This window comes from Drosophila navojoa, chromosome 5 (genome assembly GCF_054131105.1).
Source record: "Drosophila navojoa isolate 15081-1374.11 chromosome 5, UAZ_NAV_1.0, whole genome shotgun sequence".
NCBI lineage: Eukaryota > Metazoa > Arthropoda > Insecta > Diptera > Drosophilidae > Drosophila > Drosophila navojoa.
In genome coordinates this window covers 10,215,868-10,243,149 of record NC_142893.1, presented here as the reverse complement: position 1 = coordinate 10,243,149, position 27,282 = coordinate 10,215,868, and the positions used below count along the sequence as shown (strand labels likewise).

Genomic DNA, 27,282 nt, shown 5'->3' with positions numbered 1-27,282 from the left:
ACCGAATCAGCCGCAGACCTTACCACACCGCCATACCCTCCTCTGTCTCTCTCTCTCTCGCTCTCTCTCTCTTTCTCTACTTGTTTTTTGCTCTGCTCAACCTTTACAGTCCAGCGATTGCCATTGAAACGCAATGAGCCGTTTGCTTTCGTTTGCTGCGGTCTGCGGACTGAAACGCCCAGCCCATGCGCCCTGCACCTCACTCACTCTCCCTCTCTCTCTCTCTCTCTCTTTCTCTCTCCTTGCCACTGCTGCTGCTGCTGCTCTACCGCAGCACCTTCCTGCCTCGCTTCCGCTGGCCCAGCCATTTGGATGTTGTGCAAATGGAGTTCTAAAGCTTAATGAAGACATTTCACTTATGTGTGTGCTCTGTGCTTGAGTTTTTCTCTTAGTAGTTTTTCATGTAGCGTGAATAAATGAGTTTTCTTTTTTCCACATTTCTGTTGGCCGCAAAGTGAGCGTAATTAATAATGCACTAAATGATATTATATTCATTTGCCGCGCTCTCTAATCACATTTGGCACAGAGAAGGTGCAAAATTTATAACAATTATCTAGATAATGCATAGAGATTTTAGGTTGGGATCATAATATATATGTATATGTATATAAGCAGGGAGGTTTTATGGGAGCATGAATCATTTAGATTAACAGATGCTTGTAATTAACATTTATGGCTTCGTATATGGTTTAGCTTATGCTGGAGCTGTTAAGCAGTCTCTGTTTATGTTAAGCAGCTGTTTCATTAACAGCTGTGCATGGGTATGTTAACGAGCTATTAAACAGTTTATTTTCATGTTATTCATGCTATTGTTATCTGTTATCTTCATTCATTGAATTCGCAGATGTTTTTGTTTAACATTTATGGACACAAATGTTCCTTTTGTTATGCAAAAGAACTGTTAAATAATAAAAGAGCTGTAATAGTAATGTAATGCAGCTGTTAACTTGATGACTTTGCATTAGCATTTATTTTCTGACTTATATTTATGACTTATATACATATGTTATGTGAGCTTTAATACTGTTCTTTAGCTGTTAATTAACAGAATTTCCAATACAGTTAATAGATCTCTACTACTGTCCGCATTTAATGATTTTTTGGGGCGATTTATAGCTGAGCTGCACTCTTCTGCTCTTTTTAACAGAAGTTCTTGTTTAACAGCTGTTAAGTAATTAAATTAAATATGGCTCGTAAAGTAACTTTTATTAATGACTAAACTCTTTAATAGACAGTTGGTTCTAAGCACGGAAAAGCGAACTGAAAGTCTGATGAGCTTTGTTTCTGAGCATAAGTCAAGTTGTTTAATAAATAATGGAGAAACTGAACAACTTTTTTTGCTATTTACAGCAGCTGAAGAAGCGCGGCGAAATAATGCTTCTGTTAAAGTAGATGAGAATGGGGTATTTGACGAAGGAAAAAGAGAGAAGATTGATGTATGTGTGTATGTCTATCTACCAATCAATCTGTTGCTGTCCTTGTAAACTCTTGTGCGAATAACTTTGACAGTTTGTCAAGTAAATCTTATTGTTGTGTCTATTAATATTTCTTAGCCATATTAAATTATATTTTATACCAAAATCTCTCTCCCTCTGTCTCTTTTATATCTTGCCTATATAAACAAAAAGCTCTCATAAAACAATGTTGTATCTGCATAAAAAGTTAGCAATAATAATCACATTCCCATTAACATATCTCAATTGCAATTAACATTAACATTTACATGAAAACTTTTGACCATTAACAGGCCGCATTATCGTGGCCATTAGGCTCGTCTAATATAAGCCATGAAAATTCCAATGCTTACTTAATCGTGAATTTATTTAAAATCAAATATTCACTCATTACATATTCCCAGCCTCTTCTGCCCCTCCCTCTCTTTCTCTATCACGCTCGATATCTCTTCCAATTCAACCCTTCGCACGTTTGCTTTAATCGGCTTATTTTGATCGAGCTTAGTGGAGCCATTAAATTTAATTTAGTGCGCATATTTAATTGATTTTCGAATTGAAATCGTTGTGCGTTTTTTTTCTGATTTGTTTTTGTTCTTGTTTTCTTAATTGACCCAATTAAGAAATAAGCATAAAAACAGGCAACAAATTAATTATAAGCAATTAACATGGCCCGATTTATTGGGGCGTGCATAATGAAATGTAGCCAACGTATTTGCAAATGCTTCAGAATGTAGCTGAATGTTAGCCAGCTGCCCATGCCAGCTTTAACATTCACATTACATTACGAATTCGCAGCGAGACGAGGTCATATTTCAGGCTACTCCTACAAATGTGGAGCTGCTGCTCCTTTTTGGTCTGCGGCCTCCTGCTCTCTGGTATCCCCTGTCGGCGCCTCGCCAAGCGTACAAAACAACTCATTATAAAGCGAAACAAATTGCGGCTAACATTTCACAGCGTAATTTCAGATACAGCTATGAATAGCGTCTGCTTTGGCTCCCCTGTGTGCCCGCCCTGCTCCATTCAAGCGAAAGACAATGGCAATGCGAAAATAACGCTCTGTTTGTTTGTCTTTTAAAGTTACATCGACATTTTATCAGGCTTAGCTGGCAAATGACACGAGCTGAAATGAAGCCAATGAATCGCAAGATTAATCCAATGGAAATTGTTTACATCTTGATAGTTGGAATTGCTTTAGTTTATATAGCAAAAATTTACATATATTTTGATATATGATTATTATAGTATTATATGTAGGTATGATTAGAAGTTTAGTGGCTTTAATATCATATGAGTTCTATATGGAAATGTTACAAACTGATGAAAGTGTGTTAAAAGCAATTAACTGATTAATTATAATTTCTGTTCACAAATATAATTAACTCTGTTTTAACTAAATCTTTATATTTTCTGTTCACTTACTCCTCCTCAAATTTTTCCAAAATTTTGCAGCCAATGTCATTGAGCTTCCTTTTGTGCTTGGCAGCTAAAATCCAGAGCTTGGCTGGCTTCCAAGTCATTTGAGTTATTTAAACTGCGTTTGCGGTTAAATTAACGCGATTTATATGAATTTATCGCACTGCAAACGTAGCTGCGCGTTCCACCACCCCTCCCCCAATTTCCCGCTTTGCCGCTGGCTTTGACTTTTGTCTGTGTGTATGTGTTTGTTTGGATTTTTTTTAGCAGTTAACTTGTTTCCATTTCCTCGCCTTTCAGTTGACTGTGCTGCGCGTGAAAATGAAATTTTTCAACGCTTTTACCTATTTTTGTACCCTGCAGCAGTTGGAAAATGGGTGAATGAATACACTTCACTATGATGGTGTTTAGTTCGTATTGATCTTTATTATTCTGAGCCTGGGCTTATATACCCAGACTCATGTATAATTTCAACCCTTAAATCTAATGTATCTATTGCTGAGTGTGTAAGGCTCAGCATTGGGCTATTACATATTCTTATCTTATCGCTGAGTGTGTAGGACTCCGCGTTGGTCTATTAGCTATTCTTATCCTATCGCTGAGTTTGTAAGGCTCAGCGCTCGTCTCTTAAGTATTCTTATCGCTAAGGGTCAGGGTCATATTTTGTGGACATTTTGACAGCTCCTACTTGAAACATATGTTATCTATTTTATGCCAGTTGTCGAGTGCATAGTGCGTATGTTCCCATACTTATCATATTTCTATGCATGTTCCTGAACATTCTGCGGGGGGGCAGAAAATGCAATAGCTAATAATTGCTGTCTCTGGTTTCTTTTCTTGATTCGATACAAGACAAATAGAGATACTATAATTATTACTAGTCCTAACGAAATATGTCCATTCATTGTGTGGAAAACAAGATCCTCAATATGTACTTTTTGCCGGTGCAGATCCTTTATGCTTTGTTGAACTCGTTGTAGCTCCACTGAGTTATTTACGACAATGTGTCGAAGTGGTGTTGGATCCCATGCGATGTTCTGGTCGATAGTGTCTACCGGTTCCATATGACCTAGCTTTAGGTATTGATCCATGAAGTCTTTATATTCCTTAAGTATTTGTGGATGCTTCTTGAATTTTTTCTCCATTTGTATTAATCGTGCCATAGCCTGTTTGCGCGAGTTTCCTAACTCGAATTCTTTTTTAAATGGTATGGACACCACTAGCCGGCCTTCTTCATCCCTTTTGGTTGTTTCCTGGAATATTTTCTCGCACTCATTTTCTTCCGAGTCGCTTGAGTTACTTTCCAGCTCCCAGAAGCGTTCGAGGTCATCCAGGCATATCGTTGTTGTTGCGCTGATCACCTTGTTGTTTGATGATCTAGCTATATTGCCGGAAACGATCCATCCAAGTTTCGTTTTTTGTCCCAGTGTTTCGTTGACTTTTTTAACATTTCCCAACATTATTAAGGGAAGCAAATCAACGCCAATGATTACATCGATTCTGCTGGGCTCGTTGAAATGTGGGTCTGCTAGTTCACAGCCCATCCAGTCTTTATTGACATCCATGTCAATTTTCTTGCTCGGTAGAGCTCTTTGCAGTTTTGGCATCACAAGTGCCTGCGTGGTGGTAACGAATTTGCTCGACATCCTTGGCTTGATTGTCAAGCAAACGCTGTTTTTTAGAATTTCAACATTTTGTGAAATTCCTTGAACTTCCACGTTCCTTTTGATTCTGCGCAGTTTTAGTTGTTGTGTAGCTTCCTCCGATATTAACGTTCTTTGCGAACCTCCATCGATGAGAGCTCTTAGCTGCTCGTATTTTCCGGACTTATTTTTTATCCGAATAAGTGCAGTTGCCAGCAACGTATCTTGTCCGTTGCTTTCTTTGAGACAATTGCTGCTGAAGATCTCGTTTTTATTCGCATCCTCGTGAAGCAAATTGTTGTGTGATTTGGTGCAATACTTGCATGCCAAATCTCTTCTGCAATCACTTATGCAATGGGCGCCTAGGCATTTAAAGCATAGAGCGTTTTTAGTTGCGAACTCCTTGCGTTTTTTAACTGGCTCTGCTTTAAATCTTGAGCACCTTGTGATGTCGTGGCTATCCAGTTTGCAAAAACGGCATCTTTTGTAGCTCGTTTTCTTCGCTTCCGTAAGCGTCTGGACGGCCCTTTTCTGTACTGCGTCTATTGAATTATATAATTGATCAATAAACTCTAGTACATTTTTCAAGGATTGAATTTCTCTGGCCCTCTTTACATGTTGCTCGTAAAGCTGTAGGACTTCAGTCGAGAATCTTCGTAGCAAAATTTGAGCGATAAGTGCATCAGCATCGTTACCCATTTCGGCTGTTTTTTTTGCGATGTAAATATTCTCATTTGCTGTATCCAAGAATCGGCGGATCCTGCTTTCATCATTGTTTTCCAGCAGTTCCATGTCCACTAGCTGGTTAACGGCGTTTGCGAATATCTTACGCTTATTTTCATAGCGCTTACATATAAGTTCCCACGCTGAATTGTAGCTAGCAGATGATCCACTTAACAAATGGCTCACTACCATTTGGGCATCTCCTTTGAGGCATGATTTCAGGTAGTTCAGCTTTCTTGTGTCGCTGAAATCCTTCCTTTTGTGAACCATATCGGAGAACATATCGAAGAACGTTGGCCAGTCTTTGGGACTTCCATTAAATTGGGGAAGATCCGATTTTGGTGGCTCTGGAACGTCTTCCTTTGTAGTACGTAAGTCGTGTAATTTTCTGTCAAGTTTAGATAACAGCTCATCGACATCGTATTCTAGTTCTTCTATTTCGTCGCTGTCGCCGGCCAAATATCCATATTCTGCCTTCAAATCTGCGAACGCTGACTGGACTTTTTTCCATCGGAAAGTTAACCTGCGTTTATAGAAAAAAATTTCTTCGCTGTTGCTGCTGTCCAGGATAGCAGTCTCTTCTGCCATTTCCTTCCTTACTTTTGCAGCTTTTTTGTCCACAAGTCCTACTAGATAAGCCATTGGGGCTGAACCGCTTTTTGAAAACAGTACTTCCTGTTGAGTTTGCTGTTCCCTGGGTGCCTCAGTTTGTATATGCCAATTCTTGCTGGTAGATGGTGTATCGGCGTCTATATCGGGGTCGGTAGTCTCGACCTTCATAAGGGCCTCTTTGTAGGTCCTGATATTTTCCATCAATACATCGTATATTTTCTGGATAAAATACGGATGATTGCTTGGGATACCGAGATGCATTAGCGCCGAGTGATTGACAGTGAACTCGTCTACCAACTTATTCACGACGGCTAACGCATCCTTATCAGCTATGGCCTTTAAAATGGTGTCAAACAAGTCTGATTGCTTCTTTAGCATTTCAATAGCCTTTCCTGACATCATCTTGTTGCGGTTGTTGTAGTATTTGTATATTTGTGATTGATTCTCTTTTTGGCTTAACCCGTTGGAGGTATTTTTGTTTTGATCGCCTTGTTGATCTTGCTGTGCCTCTACTCACAGCGTGTTTTGGTAAGCCAAAAGGAAATCACTTTTTATTTAAAAAATAATTTTCCACTTTAATATACACTTGTTACAACTTTTTATATTTAGTAGTCTTATGGTACGGCTCGAAGGACCATGAATGAATACACTTCACTATGATGGTGTTTAGTTCGTATTGATCTTTATTATTCTGAGCCTGGGCTTATATACCCAGACTCATGTATAATTTCAACCCTTAAATCTAATGTATCTATTGCTGAGTGTGTAAGGCTCAGCATTGGGCTATTACATATTCTTATCTTATCGCTGAGTGTGTAGGACTCCGCGTTGGTCTATTAGCTATTCTTATCCTATCGCTGAGTTTGTAAGGCTCAGCGCTCGTCTCTTAAGTATTCTTATCGCTAAGGGTCAGGGTCATATTTTGTGGACATTTTGACAGCTCCTACTTGAAACATATGTTATCTATTTTATGCCAGTTGTCGAGTGCATAGTGCGTATGTTCCCATACTTATCATATTTCTATGCATGTTCCTGAACAATGGGTAAACAGGGTTTATTGGCTATGAAGTATTGGTGCATGAAGTAGAGGGAGGTATGCATTAGAGCAATTAGAATTCTTAAACTAGAATAGAATAAAGTTCACTTATAGACAATAATATTCCTCATATTTGGAAATTTTGAATAAGATTATATAATAATATCACCACTGATGCTCTGGAATGTGGGTTAGGGTATTTGCTAGTCAGCCAATAACAGTCTCTAACAGTCTTACTAGATTTAATATACATGTACCTAGTCGATCAATGAGTGTCTCTGACAGTCTTACTAGATGCAATACACCTATATCGTTTACAATCTCGGTTAGGATATCTAGCTAGTCAGTCAATGTCAAAATGACATATTATCTAGCTAGTCAAACAGTATGGACTCTAACACTCGTACTATATATACCACTTAGGGTATATAGCTAGTCAATCAATGCCGACTCTGACACCCCTAGCTGATGTATAGATATATATTCCAAGCTGAAAGAGTATTTGGCTAGTCTTATAATACAATAAATATTACCACCTAGGGTATCTAGCTAGTCGCTCAATGCCCCCACACAAACTCTCACACTCTCACGCTTCTTTATCTCTTTTATTTGCATTACTGTTGAAGGTTTCTGTTCGGATGGCATGAAAATCTTGAGGATTTGCATGCTTTCAGCGTGATTTCTGGCTTTATTCGTGTCGTACGTGAGCTGCCGCATCGATTTATTGTTTTTTTTTTTTTGTTTCCACGGTTCGCTGTTGCCGCATTAAATATTATAATATTATAATATTGATTTAACACGACTGCAGGTGCCTTCGTCTGTTTAGTCTCAGGGCAAAACCTTGACAATTAGTTAAGGCCAATTCACATGAATATATAACTGATATATGTATATATGTAGATGTATTTGTTTTATACATATAAATATTTAACAAGTGTTTCGTGTTGATTACATTTTGCAATAAAAGAATGACAAATGCCAGACGTTTCAATTACAAATAATGAAAAGCTCGTTTCTTGCTCATTATCAATTAACAATAATATCAAGTTTTTTCTTTCTTATGACTAAATTGGATTATGTGGATCAGTTTTCATTATTATGACGGGAATTTGTGTTGTCCACAGCCGCAGACAAAGTTTCAAATGAAATTTTAAACTTTTCACAAACTCTTGCAATTAGTTTGATTGATTTTGAAGCGAGTTTTATGACTATTTCGATTTATTTTTTTTTATGGCTCTGCCGATAAAATAATTAAAATTGAAAATATGTAAATAAATACGAAATGAATACACATAAATAAATTAATATGTTTAAATATAATTATTGGCTTTAAAATATGTAATTAGCTAATTGAATGACTTTTTCTTTATTTATTTATTTGTCCACCCTGAACCCATTGAAAATGGGAAATCCACCCCCTTAAATTTGTGAATAGGCGTATTTCAAATATTAGACACTTGTGCTTTGTGCTTATAATCACGACCTAAAAGTTTAATATACATACATACAGTATATATCTCGAGTGTCATATCATTCAGCTTCTGTCATGCTGTCTCAGAGTATTTAGCTCTGCCATAAATTGGCTAGAAGACCTAAATTAAGAGCATTTATATTTCCGTGAATCATATGTTTTCTATTTCGTGAGCAATGAGGATAAAATTGTCCACAAGCTTCATATTATTCATTCTTTGGCATTAATATACCTTACAGCGAGTCTTGTAGCATTCAGCTTTTGTCATGCAGTTTGAACTCAAGTTTCAAGTTCGGTTTATGTCACATTCATTAGAAGATTTCACACAGTTTCAGAGGAATTCATAAGGCCATACATTTTTTCTGAACAAGCAAATTACAATCAATAATTTCACAACTTTTATTGATGCAGCTTCCACCGAGTGTCGTAGCATTCAGCTTTGTCAGGCAGCTGCTTTAACTGAAGTTTCCATCAAATATTAACAATACTTCCACATGTTTAAATAATTATCTAAATTTAAGATGCTTTATGTAACTTAGGTCAAAGCTGGCACAAGCTTCAGTATTTAGTCTTTGACATTGACGTACTTTACATAAAGTTTTGTAGCATTCAGCTTTTGTCATGCAGCTGCCCTAACTCAAGTTTTAAGTCATGCAGCGTTAACTCAAGTTTCAAGCACATATGATGAATATTTCCACATGTTTCATATATGTTAGACATAGATTTAAGATGCTTAAGTCAGGGCTGGCACAAGCTTCAGAATTTAGTCTTTGACATTGGTGTACCCTACATCGGAGTTTTGTAGCATTCAGCTTTTGTCATGCAGCTGCCCTGACTTAAGTTTCAAGTGATGCAACTGCCTTAACTCAAGTTTCAAGCACATATGATGAATATTTCCACATGTTTCATATATGTTAGACATAGATTTAAGATGCTTAAGTCAGGGCTGGCACAAGCTTCGGTATTTAGTCTTTGACATTGGTGTACCCTACATCGAGTTTTGTAGCATTCAGCTTTTGTCATGCAGCTGTCCTAACTCAAGTTTCAAGTGATGCAACTGCCTTAACTCAAGTTTCAAGCACATATGATGAATATTTCCACATGTTTCATATATGTCGACAAATAGTTATCGAAATCGATAATTAGGTATCGATATCGATAAAAAGTTATCGAATTCGATAATTAGTTATCGAAATCGATAATTAGTTATCGAAATCGAGAATTAGTTACCGAAATCGATAATTAGTAATCGAAATCGATAAAAAGTTATCGATATCGATAAAAAAGTTATCGAAATCGATAATTAGTTATCGAAATCGATAATTAGTTATCGAAATCGATAATTAGTTTTGTAGCAGTCAGCTTTTGTCATGCAGCTGCCCTAACTCAAGTTTTAAGTCATGCAGCGTTAACTCAAGTTTCAAGCACATATGATGAATATTTCCACATGTTTCATATATGTTAGACATAGATTTAAGATGCTTAAGTCAGGGCTGGCACAAGCTTCAGAATTTAGTCTTTGACATTGGTGTACCCTACATCGAGTTTTGTAGCATTCAGCTTTTGTCATGCAGCTGCCCTAACTCAAGTTTCAAGTGATGCAACTGCCTTAACTCAAGTTTCAAGCACATATGATGAATATTTCCACATGTTTCATATATGTCGACAAATAGTTATCGATGTCGATAAAAAGTTATCGAATTCGATAATTAGTTATCGATATCGATAAAAGTTAAAAGAAATCGATAATTAGGTATCGATATCGATAAAAAGTTATCGAATTCGATAATTAGTTATCGAAATCGATAATTAGTTATCGAAATCGAGAATTAGTTACCGAAATCGATAATTAGTAATCGAAATCGATAAAAAGTTATCGATATCGATAAAAAAGTTATCGAAATCGATAATTAGTTATCGAAATCGATAATTAGTTATCGAAATCGATAATTAGTTTTGTAGCAGTCAGCTTTTGTCATGCAGCTGCCCTAACTCAAGTTTTAAGTCATGCAGCGTTAACTCAAGTTTCAAGCACATATGATGAATATTTCCACATGTTTCATATATGTTAGACATAGATTTAAGATGCTTAAGTCAGGGCTGGCACAAGCTTCAGAATTTAGTCTTTGACATTGGTGTACCCTACATCGAGTTTTGTAGCATTCAGCTTTTGTCATGCAGCTGCCCTAACTCAAGTTTCAAGTGATGCAACTGCCTTAACTCAAGTTTCAAGCACATATGATGAATATTTCCACATGTTTCATATATGTCGACAAATAGTTATCGATGTCGATAAAAAGTTATCGAATTCGATAATTAGTTATCGATATCGATAAAAGTTATCGACATCGATAAAAAGTTATCTGAATCGATAATTAGTTATCGAAATCGATAATTAGTTTTGTAGCATTCAGCTTTTGTCATGCAGCTGCCCTAACTCAAGTTTCAAGTAATGCAACTGCCCTAACTCAAGTTACAAGCAAATATGATGAATATTTCCACATGTTATATGTTAGACATAGATTTAAGATGCTCTAAACTTAAGTCAGGGCGGGCAAGCAAGCTTCGGTATTTAGTCTTTGACATTGGTGTACCCTACATCGAGTTTTGTAGCATTCAGCTTTTGACATGCAGCTGCCCTATGCCCGATATCGATAAAAAGTTATCGAAATCGATAATTGGTTATCGAAATCGATAATTAGTTATCGAAATCGATAATTAGTTATCGATATCGATAATTAGTTATCGAAATCGATAATTAGTTTTGTAGCATTCAGCTTTTGTCATGCAGCTGCCCTAACTCAAGTTTCAAGTGATGCAACTGCCCTAACTCAAGTAACAAGCAAATATGATGAATATTTCCCCATGTTTCACATATGTCGACAAATAGTTATCGATATCGATAAAAAGTTATCGAAATCGATAATTAGTTATCGAAATCGATAATTAGTTATCGAAATCGATAATTAGTTATCGAAATCGATAATTAGTTATCGAAATCCTGCCTTAACTCAAGTTTCAAGTAATGCAGCGTTAACTCAACTTTCAAGCAAATATGATGAATATTTCCACATGTTTCATATATGTCAGACATAGATTTAAGATGCTCTAAACTTAAGTCAGGGCTGCCACAGGCTTCAGTATTTAGTCTTTGACATTGATGTACCCTACATCGAGTTTTATAGCATTCAGCTTTTGTCATGCAGCTGCCCTATGCCCGATATTGATAAAAAGTTATCGAAATCGATAATTGGTTATCGAAATCGATAATTGGTTATCGAAATCGATAATTGGTTATCGAAATCGATAATTGGTTATCGAAATCGATAATTAGTTATCGATATCGATAATTAGTTATCGAAATCGATAATTAGTTATCGATATCGATAATTAGTTATCGAAATCGATAATTAGTTTTGTAGCATTCAGCTTTTGTCATGCAGCTGCCCTAACTCAAATCGATAATTAGTTATCGAAATCGATAATTAGTTATCGAAATCGATAATTAGTTATCGAAATCGATAATTAGTTATCGAAATCGATAATTAGTTATCGAAATCGATAATTAGTTATCGAAATCGATTCTCGTAGCATTCAGCTTTTGTCATGCAGCTGCCTTAACTCAAGTTTCAAGTAATGCAGCGTTAACTCAACTTTCAAGCAAATATGATGAATATTTCCACATGTTTCATATATGTCAGACATAGATTTAAGATGCTCTAAACTTAAGTCAGGGCTGCCACAGGCTTCAGTATTTAGTCTTTGACATTGATGTACCCTACATCGAGTTTTATAGCATTCAGCTTTTGTCATGCAGCTGCCCTAACTCAAGTTTCAAGTATTTCAAATACTCGAGACTTGTGCGTTGGCAGATGCATGCATTTGAATTTTATAATCACGATCTGAAAGTTTCACGAAGTTAGTCCATCAAACAAACAAACTTATATTCGCAACAACCAGTGACGACGCCCCTTTGGCCGCCACGCCCACATTAGCAAAGTCCAACAGTTATCGACAATATATATAATATGAGCAAACACGTAATTTGCAACTCGTTTAATGCCCGTTCATCGATCTGTGTGATTTAAGCCAACTTTCGCGAGTAAATTGCAATTATGACGCATTACTCATACGCCATGTGTTTCGGCTTTGCAGCTTGCATGCTGCAAATTCATTCGACGTAATGCCCACTAAATTGTTGATTGCGCATGCAAAAGGGGCGCAAACATTGCGTTGGCAAATTAAATGCCAAATCATTTATTGCATTCAATCGCCAAGCATCTAGATTTGCCCATTGATTTATATGATAGCCAAATCGCGAATTTACAAATTCTAAAAATAAATTAAGAATTTGGCGTCACTAACTAGCGAAGCGTAAAATGGGCGATTAAAGTAGAAAAGCTATAAATCGAATAGCCTCAAAGGTTTAATTTGATAAATTAATGTTTATAGTCGAATATAAATGAAATTTGCAAAATATTTTCTTTTCATAATTTAATTGGAAACATTGGGAAAGGGAAAGAGAGGGTATGAGATATTTAAAGGGGGAGAGAAAGGGAATGAGAGAGAGGGAGATATAGATAGGGAAAGAGGGCAAGAGAGAGAGAGAGAAAGAGACAGATTAAAATATAAAATTTTACTTTTATGCAAGAAAAAACATAATTTTAAATCATTTATTGATTTTTTCATGTCAATTAAAAATTTGAAAATATATGATGATATATTCTACTAAAAATTAATTCATTTCGGCCTTATACTTTTTTATTGTACTTCTCCTTGAGCTATACATACTTCAGATTTGAGTTTCTCATAAATTTCATTAAGTTCCATTAGCCTGTATTAATATATATTATTCTGTATACACATATATGTATATAGAAATATATTTATATGTATGTATTCCTCATCATTTTCCCAGTAACAATTTATATTTGGTACAGAGAATTCTAGGAATGTCCTAAACATTTCATATATACATATTTACTCAGTGCCCAGGCATTAAGATCGAAATACAGATGCCATCAGCAGAAAAGCAAATAAGAGGGGAGCTCACACGCTGCCCATCTCATACTCCCTTTCTCCCCCTCTCTCTAGCTGCATCTCTCTCACTCCAATGTAAACCGTATTCTATGCCTCCCCATATATGCGGAGCAAAAGAATTTGCTAAGCAAATCCTCAGCCTAGCCCCGCACAGCCGACCACCGTTTCTGAGTTGAGGGAACGCAGAGGACTTGGACCAGTCCGGACTGGAGTGGGCTGGTCAAGCATTTTGTGTCCATCATTTAGAGAATGGTCGAGATTAGTTGTGTTGATGCGATGTCAACGCTTGGCCAGGACGTGGGTGCCTCGAGTCTCTTATCTCTGACTGCGGCTTTGTCACATCTATCAGCTGGCAGTTGTTTAGCTCGGCCCTCCTGCTGCAGCTGCAGTCGAGCGGTCTTCCTGCTCGGCTCGGCTCTGCTGAGCTCTCCTGGTCCGTGTCCTGCGGCCAGCATTCTGTCTGCATTCAGCCTGGACTCAGCCTTTTGTGGCCTTTCGGCGCTTGGCTTTTCATTTCGTATTGTTGCTTACGATATCCTTCTGTTAATTCTTTTTTCTTGTAGCTGGGCAATTACTTAGGGTGTTTCTTTTACTCTCTCTCCCTTACTCTCTCTCACTCTCTCTCCTTCTCTCTTCGACTTTGCTTTAAAGGCTGCAAATTAAAATGTGCATATTTTATGAGCTGAAAATTCGATTCGGTGCGCTTTGCTTCTGTTTTGTCATTGAGCCTTAAATAGGAAAACTTTTGCACTCGCTTGCAGCAAGTCCATTTTAACCTTTGCAGCTCTTTCCTCTGATCAACCCGCAACCCTTAACCCGCATCTCGCCCGCCCATCTCGTAAACCTGCCTCGCCTGCTATACCCGGCTGTCACTTAACGCGGCGCTTGTCGTAAATTTCTGTTCAAGCTGCGCTCTCATTATAACTCGGCAACACTTTTTCTTCTATAATGAACCATCTACAGTGGCTCCATATCGATTGGATTGCAATAAATACATCAAATGTGTTTTAATTAACTGCATATAATATTTTATATTCAATAGTCAAAAATTAATAATCGTGATATTATCAAATTCCAAATAGAGTTCCATAGAAAAGATTCAGGTGTACGTTTCACAGAACAGTTCCTTACACAAGTTCCACGTATACGATCCAGAAAACAGTTGAACTTTCTCATTCAAATTAATTCCAATTCAGTTATCTCAGCTTTGTATTAGAACTTCATTTATAATATATTATAATATATTCCTTTTTTGTGCCTGATTTCCAGCTTAGTTTTCCTATATATTAACGAAATCATTTCCATAAATTGCCTAATCATAATTTAGAGTATAATTTCCATTTGCATATTTAAAATTAGGGCAGGCCACAATCAGCCTTAGCCCACTGTGCTGGCTAGATGATGGGAGGCATCATTATCGCTGCAAGTTGTGCTGCTGTCATCATCATCAAAAACAGGAGCTGGTGGTCCAGCATCAACTGCTGATGCTGCCGATGCTGCTGCTGTTACGACTGCTGCTGCTGCTGCTGCTGCTGCTGCTGTTGTTGTTGCTGTTGTTGTTCTTGTTAAAACTGTTGCTGCTATTATTTCCAACTTGACTTTATCGCTTGGCAGGACCACGCGCATTTTCTTGAGGGCCAGGTGGGTGGTGGGCGGGTGTAGCGGTAGGTGGCTTTGGTAATCAGCGGAACGCAACAAATGAAACTTGACAGCAACAAAAAGAAACATTTGCGAGCTGTCGCGTTTGTCGTCTTTGCTTTCAATTTTATTGCAGCAATTTATTGCAAAGGACTTCAGGGAAGCAACTGCTCGAATGAAGATATCGTTGCTGTGATTTTCATTTCGCACTGTTTACTCATTTAGCTGGAAAAGGGTACCGGCTCTGAAGGACCCTTTTTTTTACCCGTAGAACTTACTTCGGCCGACCGTTTCTTGTCGTCGTAATTAAATTCAACGCTTGTTAATATTTATTTAAATGTGAATTTTCGGTGAAGGACTCTCAATTCGCTTTGAAAGCAGTTAAAAAGCTAAAGGGATTAACTTTTCCGCTCATATCTGAGAATTTTCAGTCCAGCGAATTTAACGAGCTTTAATGGATTTGATTGTAAAACTCGTAAAGTCTTAATGAAGCTAATTAAATGGAGCCTGCAAGCGTAAGGCCTTTAACAAGATCAAAAGCAGTTGTTTAAATATTATACTACTTGAATATTTTATATTTCTAATTACGTTCCTTTTTCTTCAGGGCATCTCTTAAAGGCTTTTCGTTTTTTGGCTGGACCGTTTACAAGGTCAGCCTAAAAGTAGGCAACAGCCAAGGCTAATGTCAGTCCAACAGTTGCACAACCGTTGCTGATGTTGAACGACATCTGTGCCGCGTTTATCGATAGCTTCATATGACTATGCATTTTTATATACTGCATTATTATTTAATAAAAAAAAAATGTTAATCATTGAAAGTTGTCATACAAGGCTGTTAAAGCATTTGCCCAATATTGCATGATTTTTTTGGACCAAAAATCGAGTATTTATACGACTACGAGAGCCCGAGAGTGCACTTATACACTCTCATCCCACAATGTCGCCCTCAGTGCTGCTCGCGCTTCACAAGCTAAAAGACGAAGTCCGCGACTTTTTGAGCTGAAGTAACGTAACTTTCGTGCTAAGTGCAGTACAATATCTCAACGTTTGCAATATCTTATAACATCTATAATATATTGGGCATGCGTTTTGCTAAAAGCACTTAACTGCACGAACACTTGTAGTTAGATAGACTCTGCAAATAGCTATATTTAGCGTGAAAACAATCGAGCGGACAACACTGCTGAGTGTTCACAGCTAATTTAATACTGCGCCGTCGCCGTCGCTCACTCCAAATCAAGTGGCTGCGCTCAGTTCCAATTGGAAGAGCGGGCGAGCAAGTCGCGGCTACGACCACAGCGTTTGTTTCCAAAATAACATATAAAATAAATAATCTTTCGCATTGTTTTTTGCGCACACAAGAAAGTGCAACATTCGCATTCGCATTAAAAGAAAGCAAAGCTTGAAAATATCGGAGTCCGGCGCGTAATTTAAGTACATGAATGAATTGGTGCCAAAACAAAGTAAATAGGCAAAAGCAAAAGAAGCAGAAGCAAAAAGAAGCACAAGAGCAGCAGCAGCAGCAGCAATAGCACGTACTTGAGTGCTGTTTGCCTGCGTGTGTGTGTTCGTTTGTGTATGTGTGTGCGTATGTTTGTGTACGTGTTTGTAGTCTTTATGTAGGCTCGCGTGTGTGTGTGTGCTTAAAAATATTGCTTAACCCAGCAAATAATCATGTAAAATTTTCATAAAGAGCTCACTTACAAATCTCAAGTGGAGAAAACACGTGAAAATTGTGGAAAACGCAACCCGTTGCGGTGAAAGTGCAACAAAAGCAAACAGCCCAACTGTGAGCAAAGAAAAATAGCTCGAAAAGAGAAAGAGTGAAAAGTTAATTTTGCCAGCGTCGCCTTCTCTTTTTCTTTCTCTTCGTTTGCGTTGTGAGTTTGTGTTTTGTTTTCTTGTTGAAGTGCTAAGTGGAGCAGCTGCACCAGCGACAAGGAGAAATGTAAGTTTATAAATTTTGTATTTTAAAGCGAAGTCTGTTAAAAAGAAATACAACAAGAAAATAGGTAAATGTCGTCATCAGCGAATCAGTTGCCAGTTTTTTTTACAGTCGTTGCGCTTGCAAAACTTTTGTTGTTTGATTTTGTGTTTTGTTTTCTGTTTTTCTCTTTTTGTATTTGTTTTGTTTTATTTTGTCTCAATGGCCGACGAAGACAAACGCAAAGTCTCAGCTGGTGCCACTTGCTGAGCGCGAGAGAGCTAGCTAGAGATGAGCGATATTTTAACATAGCTGCAGTCGTCCTCAAATGTTACCTACAATAAACTCGAAGCTGTTGTTATAAAATATAATTACTTTGATGGAGCTAAGCAAGTCGCCATATAATACGATCATAATTATTAATAAATAATTATAGTCCCAAAATTTTGTTAATAAAACACGCATAATATTCATTCGTTGGCAGATTGGTCAGCTCGCTCATCACTAGTGAGCGTGACTGGGAGAGCGACTCCGACTGGCTCTCACAAACAGGCGTCAGCTGTGCGCCTTGCTTCGTGCTGTTTTGTTGCGAGTTTATTTAGCACGTTTTTGCGCTATTTATTTTTTGAGTTTTTTCTTTTAGTTAAAATATAAATATATAATAAGCGAGGTAAATTATGAGTGCGACTGGCGTCATGGTGTTTAAATAAAGGCTGTTAATTGACTTTGCATTTGTACCCGTTAAGTTTTTTAGCAGCAGCGCGCCAAATAAACAGATTGGAAAAAAACAAAATTATACAATTTCAGTTTCAAGAATGTGCACAAACAAAAACAAGTCAAGTGTAAACTAAAGTGCACAACAACACGAAGTACAAGTTTTAAACAATAATACATTTCCATTATGGTTAAAGTAGCAAAATAAAAAAGTCGTAAAACAACCAGCAAAACAATAACAACAACCGCTTACCTTGCCGCTGCTCAATTCTCTGACGCTCTTGGTAGTGTTGCCAGATCGCGAATCAAGCGCGCGCTGACTTAATTTAGCGCAAAATTCGCATTAAAAAATTATAATAATTATATCTGTGCATTAATCAAACAAATTGAAAACTGCTGAATCAGCTGCATAAATTGCGTTTTTTATTTAAGCTATAGCCAAACAAACATACGTCCATTAATAGCTTCAAATTTGGTGCATTGCTTGAAGTCCAGCTGTTGTTGTTCAGCTCAGTTGTTGACATTGAATTTGAATTGCTTTAGGTGTGTGTGAGAGTGTGAGTGCGAGTGGTGTCTACAGAATGCATAGATGTAAGTGTGTGTGAACTAGTGCTGTGCTTAACTCGTGTTTTCTTCGAGATAGAAAACACCCACACGACTTTGTGTAACGAAAATTATTATAATATATATAACAAATAGGAAAAACAGAAAAAAAATTGAAGAAAACAGATTGTACCATATTAAAAATGTATTGTTAATAAGAAATCACGAAAATAATAAACATATAATAAATTTATTTTTAATATCTAATTAAAAATCAGTTAAATTTGTAAAACGTTCGTTCGTGCTCAACACGCGCTCATCTCAGTTGCCTAGATAATCTACAACACTCTATATTTATAGATAGCTGCCTTGTTAATTATATATGTGACGCTCTTGATGTTTTTAAAAGTCACTCAAAGTGCAATTACACATGAACCCGCGCGACCAGTTGAAAAATTCCCCTCCTGCTCAAACACCTCAACAGTTCAAATCCCCCTCTTCCAGACCTATATATAGCTACTTGGCGCCAGCTGCTCTATTAAAAAAAAAAAAAAAAAAGGAAAAAAATGTATTAAAATAGAATTCAAACAAAATAATTGTAAATTGTTTACTGATTAAATATCGCTCATTTTGCACATTTCTCTTAGTGATTTTGCGATTTTGTTTATACTAAATGCATTAACATTTATATTTGTGTATTATAAATACGTATAAGTGTGTGCACAAGTATTTATTTTTATATTTCCGTATTCCGTGTTTTGTGTATGCCACATCATCCACAAAGATGACCTCCTCAAGGTATTTCTCAATAAAATTGTTGCTCGTTCGATTCCTTTAAATATAGAAAATCAATTATAAGAATAACGCATTGACTGAAAAGCCCCCAATCAGCTTGCTTAAGTGTTTGTGGGGCCCGAGATGTTTCTTTTGATGATTCATTGCGAAAATTTTCGATACTTAAAATATTTGTGTTTAATATGCGAAAATATTTCAGAAACGATTAATGTGTGCATCTTATTAAGTGGAATGCAATGATGATGAGATTGAACCAGTTTTAAAATTTTTATTTTAATAAGTCGGAAACAGCACATTAAGTTAGAGCATACTAAAATTTATAGTTTTAGCAGAAGCGAACATTTGTTTACTTGTATATTGTTTCCTAAAAACTAGTGTTTGTATTGTGGAGATTTTCGTAAAATCCTCGTATGTAAACAAAAAGATTTAAAGGGAATTGTGTTGAAATCCATGTATATGTTAATTGGTAAGTGCTGAAGTACTACAATTATTAGTTTGAATCTTCTTACTTAGAAATTCTAGGTATTTTTGTATACTATACCATTTACCGTTTAGATACTTATAATGTGTTTACATACTATTTAAAGGGTAAAATATATATTTATTTCTAAACAGGGTGTCCATACTTTTTGTATTGCAAATAAGCATAAGAGATATGTTAATAAAATTGTAATTATAATGATCATTATAATTATTTTTATTTATTTTTCATATACTCATTAAGCTTTTGCATTGTGCTCCATTTCACGTAACAATCATATCAGCAAATTGTAATTTCTTGATTGATTGCCGTGGCTATAATTAATAATTGATAATTATAGTCACATTGGCAATTAGAAGTCCATGAGACCTAGGAAATTCAACTATAGTTTTTTGTTTGCCTATCTAATCTGGCCGCACCTCAAAGCTCTACATATGTATAAGATTAATGTGTGTATAGAAAAACAACAAAAACACACAAAAGCCCTTCGATTCTAATTCAAAAAATGATAAAAAAAAAAACGAGAAAATTACGTTTGGCTCGTAATTGCAAAGCAGCTGTAAAAATAAATAAACAAATCAGAGCCAACAGACGACACGACCTGCCATAATGCAAATAACACTCGAACAATATGAGCGATATGAACAATAGCTGCAATTTAACTTAATTATTTTTACCGTTTTGAGTTCGCCTTTTACTGTTAAATGCTTAACGACATTCGTAGAGGTCGCTAAGCGGATTCTATAAAATGATATCAAATGCTAAATTAATTATTTTTTATATATAATAATTATTAATAATTAATAGCTCAATAAACGATGAAAATCGTAGCTCTTTACGGGCATCTTCTAGTCAAACATTTCCAATATTTATATTTGTAACATCTGACTAATGTATAGAGACACAGAGTATTCACATAATCAAACACTTCTGAGCTCGCAGAGTCAACTTCACAGATATAATTCCAATTATAGCTGCAATTTATTTATAGTACAATTCTCATTTGGTAACGTAGTCAAGTTCCTTATGACTGGGCTGAGAAATTGCTATTTGACATTCGCTCATCGCTCATCTGTCTCAAGGTGATTCCATTTAGCCTAGTTATATGTCAATTGCTCCCACCATTTGGACTATATTTAGGTCCAGTGCGAGTTGTCAGGCAGCTCGTGCATGTTAATAATCAATAAAGTAAACTCTATATGCAAATCTTAAGCAACTGATCAATATTTAAAAAGATTATCATCAATATGCTCACGAGTGCTGTTCCACTAAGTGAGCCGCACGTAAAAAGCAGCTACAGCCTCTGTTTACTGTGACTGTGTATGTGTGTGTGCAAATGTGTGTTTTGGCGTGTATCTTATTAGCGCTCATTAGCATTGCACATATCTTTCGGATGTTGCCTTTTTTTTTTTTTTGCATCTTAATCACCGAAGCTAAGGTCAATTTTGTCATAAAGCAGCCACTGAAGCCGGTAAAGACGTTAAAGTTGTGTGTGTGTGGGAGTGCGAGTGTGTGTGCGCGTATACGCCATGTGTACACACTGTGCCACATGCCCAATCCAAAATGGCGACGCGTTTTGTTTACATTCGAGTGCTAAAAATATAGTTAGAAAGCAAAAGCAAAGCCAAAAGCAAACGCAAAGCAATGCAAAGAGTGCAAAAAAGAAGCGTGAGTCGACACGATTGCACCATCGATTTTATAGTGCAGAAAAGACGAGAAAAAAACAAAAAATGGCAAACCGAATGCGCTCAGACAACACTCAAGCAGCCCTTCAAACGAATAGGTGCGAGCGAGCAAGCGATAGGCAAACAGTTGTTTTGTTTTTCGTTTTTGCAAGAGAGCAAAAGCGAAAAAAAAAAACGATCGAAATGTTAACCTCAAAAATTGTCTATTTCGTGGCTGCTGCTGCTGCTGCTAGTTTTTTCGGTCAAATGGGCCTGCTTCTTATTGTTGTTGTTATCACTTTGGCTGCTGTTTCAGTTGTTGTTGCTATTGTTGTTGTTGTAGTTGCCTTCACAGACAACTGTGAAGTGCGTCAGCTTTGAAAACGGGTTTTGTGTGCAAAGCGAAGAGAGCGAAAAAAAAAGCCGCACAGCGTTGCCAATCGTGTTAAATGTGCGCTGTGTTGCCGTCTGCGTTTGGTGTATGATGGCAGAGGAAGTTGGCAACACGAGCTATGTATTTACAGTTGGTCGTTGTAGTTGTTATTGTTGTTCTTGGTCTGCTGCTCTTGTTGTTGTTCTTTCTTATTGCATGCGTTTCATTTTTAGCAACTGTTGCCCATTTTGTTATTTGCTTTTAGCTGGCAGCTTTTTTCACATTCTACCATTTTCACTTGATTTGCGCCACAGTCTCAGTTGCTACCTACGCCGTAATCTATGCAAAACATACACACATACGTACATATGTATGTATGTATGCTTGTATATATGTAAGTGGAATGGGCATAAGTTTGCATTTAATTATTATTTATTCTGCGGCATTATTTATGAGCTTTCATCCATTTAACTGTGTGTTGGCTTCTAAATTATTATACCTGGCTTTGGCGCTTATTGAATTTAAATTTCTAATTATTGATATTTGTTTTCTATTTTTTTACAATTTTATTTTTTTTTTTTATATTATTTTTACATATTATCTTTCTTTTACAATTATTGTGTTGTCTGAAGATTCAATTCTCGAAATATCGTCGGAATATTGTTGTTTTGCTTGGCTTCTGATTGTTTATTTTGTCGAATCGCAATTTACAAAGTTTATGCAATGGCATAAATGAATATTAATCATAGTTTAATCTAGCAAATTTAGGTAGCCATTCGAAGCGTCTCGAACATTTTTCAGATCATTATTTATTCACTTTAAACATTTTTTGTTTGTTGCGTTAAGGTTTTTGCACACGAATTGGATATATGGGAAAATGTTTAAATTATTTTTAAATTCAAAATATAAAATAAAATATAATTTTTGTTTTTATTCATGTTTGTATGAACTAAATAGAGTTTTAATGCCTTTATGGCTTGTCTAACCAGTACTTATTCCGCTGTTCTCCAAAATATATATTATATTCGATAGATATCTGTATAAATATTAATATGATATATATTATATATATTAACCTATGAATAATTCATTTAATTACGTTAATAAATCAGCTCTCTCAAGCTTCTTCCTTCGACTCGAACCGTATAATATTATAATCGAACAGATCTGTTTCCTTATAGATAGTTTCTAGTATTAGAAATCACTTAACCTGTATTGCGCTGCCTTCCCCCGTTAAAGCCGCTCGAACGCGTAATAACTGTATGATTTGAATAAATAAAGTTAAGATCGTGAACTGCAGCTGGAACATGTGTGTGAAGTTGTTATGCAAATGAGTGAATCGAATTGATTAGATCTGAATTGAAAACAATAATAAATAATACATATTTATGGTACTTCTTGCTTACTCCCTCTCCCTCTCTCTCAGTCTATCTCTTTCGCTCTCTGGCTCTATCTTGGCGCATGGACTTTCTTTGTTTAATGAAGCGAAATTAAACAAGTTTTGTTTTAAATGAAAATGAATTTCAAATCAAATATGAAATAAATATAAAAAATAAAAATCATGGTCATGGGCGTGGCCGTGGCCGTTGCCGTGGGCGTGGCAATGCATATGATAAAAATTCATAAGGCAAAGGAAAAGTTTTTAATTTTTGTTGATAAAAAATGTTGAGCGGACAAAAGCCAAAAGAAAGCAAAAAAAAAAAAAAAACAACTTCAAATGGAATTTATGATGAGCAGAAGAATTGCAAGGAATAATAAAATAAAATAAAAGCATTTATGTGTGTGTGTGTGTGTGTGTACGTATCTCTCAGATACTCTGCGTACTTATGACCGCTACGAAAAAATATTTACAGCATCTGTGTAATGGCATGTGCTGCAATAAAGTTCATACCTAACCGAATATGAGGCGTAGAAGCCAACAGAATGGGCGTGGCGTGGCGTGGCGTAGCTGGTTGGCTAGTAAGGGGTAAGGTGTATTGTTTGGAAAAGCATTTTCAGCACACGTACACACACAGAGAGAGAGAGAGGGTAGACAGAGGCAGGCAGCTGGGCGCTCAAACGTGATTTCAAGTGAAAGCCAAGTGCCAAGAGCGAATGGCAAACGGGCAACGGCTTTCTTTGGCCACAGATATGATACACACACACACACGCACACAGTGTTGCAGTTTGGTTACAGCCAAAGTTGGCCGAGAGAGCTGTAAAATGCATTTGTTTGAATTTGCGCGCCAGAGAGAAATGAGAAATGAGAAATGGTTTCTGGCAGTTGCCAAAACTGGGCCAACAGTAGCAGCAGCAGCAGCAACAAGAACAACAACAACAAGTACAGAAGTGACACCAAAAAAATGAAGAAGAAGAAGCAAAAACGGTCAGCAGTTGGTGAAATGTGCGGTAAATGCAAGAAATATGATGATAAATGAAAGCGGAGAACGCCCCAAAGCAATTGCCAATTGGAAGGCGAACGGGAAACGGCGAACGGCTAGCTCTGAAAATATGGCCAAGACGACTTTTCGTAACAAGGTCAATTTTGGCCACAGCAATTGCCTTAATGGCACACAGACACACACATGGACAGCACATTGATAAGATACGATATCTGAAACTTGGCCAATTTAAGAACGTTAAGCAACAACGACTTTTGCGTTCATATCTTGTTTATCTAGCTGACTTTATGGTGAGCACATTATAGCTGCGATGTCTCAGGCAAAGTTACGTATATATATATATATATATATATATATATATATACATATATTATTGTCTAGTATTTTGTTGCTTATCGCACATGCACTGGTCAAGTGCCAGAGATACTCTCGAATATATATTTTGACATTTAATAGAGTCATATAAAGAGATTATAATAGATTATTTCTTATCAACGCTAATGCATTATTATTATTCTTTATAATTCTTCTTCTAAAAAAAAAAACAACAACATTTAATATAAGGAAATAAAATCTTGTTATTTTTGAGCATTTGCGTTTTCAGATTTACAGATCACTTGAATTTTGTTGTTAGTCAAATGTTCCCATTAGTTATTTGGCTTGTCCATCCTGAAGACTGGTTTTGTTGTTTGTTTCTTTTTTTTTTTTTATTGATGTTGCGTTAAGAACTGGAAAAATTACTCTTTCGAAACTTGTTTGCACAGTTGTTGCTTTAAGTACACTGTACAAAACAAACGATGCCTAAGCCAGAAAACGAAGTCAAATTTTAAGAACACTTCAGGAAATGCAAAATAAGATGTTCACATTTAATAAGATTTATGGACAAAGCAAACATTTGTCTGTATATATGTAAGTGTGAATATGTACTATAAATTTATTTTGAAATCAATTCTATTCTAAGGTTCTTTGTCGTATAACTGTATCATTGACTGATTGTAGCTATAAAAGTTCAAATGAGGGCAAATCTCTTTTCTTTTTTTTTTATCAAAAGAGATAAAGTTGAGAACTTTTTTACTGTCAGCAAATTTATGTATAATAAGTATAAATATATATGTATCGCAAGTCTTATATATTCAAGGCAAAATTGCAACAAAATTTATTTGCAAAGCCAGCGAATTGTTTTATGACTAATTCTGTGGCCAGAATTTACACAAAAATCTCATTAACCAGGCGTTAAAAAGCCCAACCCAAGAGAATAAAAATAATAACAATGTGAAATGTTTATTACGGGAAGAATATTAAATGCTCTATGTATATATAATATATATTTATTTTTATTTTATTATTTTTAATAATTATATAGCATTCAATGTATGTAGTGTAATTAAAATTTGTTGCATATTTAAATATTTTTTAATTGCACTATTTGTTAAGACTTTGTAAAAATAATATATAAATATTAGTTTTATTGCTTTTGCATACATTTTTGAAGTGTGCAAGGAATTTTGATTATATATAATTATTCAAATATTTATTTTTAAATTTCCTTTTTATTTATTTTTAACTTTATTTATTTTTTTTTATTATCTTTTTGTTTACACTTGGAGTCAATGGGGCTGAAATTGAAAATAAAAATGCTATATATTGATAGATAGCGCATATAGAGGAGGAGAGAGGAGAGTATTTAGAGGCATACACTTTAGAGATGAGATCAAATATATTATTTATCAGCTCAAATGTCAAAGTGTCAAATGAGTAGCAAATTTTAAATGATCGTTTAATGATTTGTTTATCCAAATGGATAAATCAGTTTCGTTACGTTCATAAAATACATACACACATATATGTATATACATTTTCAGCTATACAAAATTGTGTTCAATTTCAATGATTCAGCAGCAGCAACAACAAATGGAAACTCTCAAATATACATATATTATAATAAAATTGTGTAAATTTCCATTACACAAACATCGAATGTCATATTTGCAAAAACTAATTTTCTGTGCGTTTTCAATTGCATGCGCCACGCCCAGGAAAAAGGGGCGTTGCTTGCCCATTTAATGGCATTGCTGGCATTTTATTATAGCTACCTACCTACCTCCCCCTTCCCCTCCCCGTCCATTCCTTGCCCCCTCTTGCATAATAATGCAATTTTGCAAAATCAACATTTGTTTATGGACTTTGCAAGTTTGTGCGGTTGATTTTTGGAGGGCGCTTGGGCTTGAGGGCGTGGCAATGGCTAGTCATTTATTATGGCGCAATGGAGAACACAATTGAGGCGTTGGCGCTGTAGCAAAAATAATTTCACGTAATTAATATGCAACATGCAACAAGAGCCCAAAAGCTGTTTATTGGCAAAAACCACTAAAAAAAAAAAAAATACATAAATTTTAAATTCATAAAAAACTATGATAAACAAGAGCAAAATCAACAAATTTATGAATAGAATAGTAAACGTTCTATGATTTGATCAGAACTTTTAATGAGCGCATTTAGAAATGTTAAAAATTAATTGCGTGCCAAATGTGAGAAGCGACAAAAAACATTAAAAGCAACGAAAATAAAGTTTAATAGCCAGAAAGTTGTTTGGCCATAAACTAAACGGTATACCAGTTGGTTGAGTGAAGAGGAAGAGTTTACAGTTGTTATTTTGTTGCTTTAATCTCTATGGGGCGGGCGTGTTTGATGCTCAAACAGGGAAGTGAAATGGGTATATAGGTTTTATGCAATTACTCCCACTTGAAGCGTAGTCAATCGGCAAATGGAGCAGCATTTGGGCTATGAAAGTGTATGCCGCAGTCGGTATTACCCAACTGTAATGATTTATTGCCTTTTTTTTTGTTTAATCTATATATGTAGAGTTCGGCTTGCTTTATTATTATATTATTTCTGTTCTGATTTTTGTGTAGATTATTTTTTTAGGTCAAAGTCAGGGTAGGGAAAATGTAAAACGCAAATAAATTGTTATAAAAATGTAGTAGACATTTTTTTTTAATTTTTTAATTGTTTTATTGTCTAGCAATGTCGTACATACAGTTGTTTTTGGCTTAGATTAAATTTAAAATATTTGCATATTTAGAATATAAATTTGTTTTGTCCTTTACATCTATAGGCAATTTCTTTTATTTTATTTCAAATACATTTATATATTCTTTATAATATATAATCATTCGAATTAATAACAAAATATAATAATATTAATTTCAAATTGCTATTAAAATATGTGTATCAATAAATGCTTTAGCCGCACTACTATATATTTTTATGAATATAGAATAATATATGTATATAAATATTCAATTTGCAGATAATACGAAAGCTCTAGCTTAACTTTGCCAGAATGAAATATTTAAATGAAATTCTAACAAATTATT

The 27,282-nt window shown here is 35.6% G+C and overlaps 1 protein-coding gene across 2 annotated transcripts in view; it reads left to right on the top strand.

The window, feature by feature from the left end:
* The window catches only part of LOC108654604 (uncharacterized), a 99,324-nt gene that overhangs the window by 17,141 nt on the left and 54,901 nt on the right, over positions 1 to 27,282 (top strand). The window contains exon 1 of one of the 2 annotated variants that reach the window (XM_030384349.2): positions 15,994 to 16,978. The exons of the other annotated variant lie outside the window; for it this stretch is intronic. The gene's annotated coding sequence lies outside the window, so the exon portion shown is untranslated. Of the gene's footprint in view, positions 1 to 15,993; positions 16,979 to 27,282 lie in introns of those variants that run through there. 2 annotated transcript variants of the gene reach the window in all.